The following is a 1,094-nucleotide window of genomic DNA, read 5'->3' as shown; positions in this document are numbered from 1 at the left end:
GGTTTAGGAGGTATAGTCTTGCTGGAGGAGGTACAAACATTGGTCTTCTGAAAGAACAGCAAGTGTTCTTAACTGTTAAGTCACCTCTCCAGTCCATGAATAAAACTCATAATCATATCTAGGAAGTCTCTAGTTTTGCTGTTTATTTTAAATTCAGTTGTAATCCTACTTACTATTCCAAATTTGTTCTGTTTGCTTCGGGTGACCTGGGCTTTTGGTCATTCAGACCTGATACTGAGAAGAATCAATTAGTAATAGGTGTTGTAATTTGAAAGAAGTGGCTTGAGGGGCTGGAGAGATGGCTCAGTGGTTAAGAGCATTGCCTGCTCTTCCAAAGGTCCTGAGTTCAATTCCCGCAACCACATAGTGGCTCACAACCATCTAGAATGAGGTCTGGTGCCCTCTTCTGGCCTGCAGACATACACACAGACAGAATATTGTATACATAATAAATAAATAAATAAACTTAAAAAAAAAAAAGAAAAGAAAAAAAGAAATCTTACTTGAGTGCTGAATTTAAGGCTCTCAAGGTTAGATGATTGGTCATAGGCTCCACATGCCCATAAATAAAATAAACCAAGGAATGGACATATCAGGGATCAATTCAAAGATCCTGGCTCTCCTGTAGCTTCAATAGGCAAAAAGCCCTCTTGGCCTTTGTCCTCAACCAAGCCACTCAATCTGCTGCTAAGTATTTATTTATTTTTGAGACAGGGTCTCTTATAGCTTATGCTGGCTTCACACTAGTTACATATGTAGCCAAGTCCGGCTTTGAACTCCTGATCATTCTGTTTCTACTTCCAGCTGGCTGTGATTACACGTGGCTCTAAGTATTGGTTTGAGCAAGTTTTCCTCTAGTCATCAATAAATCAATACTGCATTTGCATCTAAACCGAGTAAGAAGTCTTATTAATCCATGTGGGACTCCTAATGGGAAATGGTGAGTAATCTAACAGTAAACTAAAATCTGAAAGTATTTGTCATACATTCCTGCGTCTGTGCTAAAAGAAGAATCTGGATGTTTCTCTTAAATAACTTAACGTTATCCAAAGGACATTGACAAGTACATGTGTGTGTCTGCTTGTCTATATGTG

At 38.7% G+C, this 1,094-nt stretch overlaps 1 protein-coding gene across 1 annotated transcript in view; it reads right to left on the bottom strand.

Annotated features, from left to right (window-relative positions):
- The window catches only part of Macf1 (microtubule-actin crosslinking factor 1), a 342,147-nt gene that overhangs the window by 93,109 nt on the left and 247,944 nt on the right, over positions 1-1,094 (bottom strand). The window lies entirely within an intron of this gene.

The sequence above is a fragment of the Microtus ochrogaster genome, chromosome 10 (assembly GCF_000317375.1).
Source record: "Microtus ochrogaster isolate Prairie Vole_2 chromosome 10, MicOch1.0, whole genome shotgun sequence".
Taxonomy (NCBI): domain Eukaryota; kingdom Metazoa; phylum Chordata; class Mammalia; order Rodentia; family Cricetidae; genus Microtus; species Microtus ochrogaster.
The sequence above is the reverse complement of the archived record's forward strand: the minus strand, read 5'-3'. Positions and strand labels throughout refer to the sequence as shown.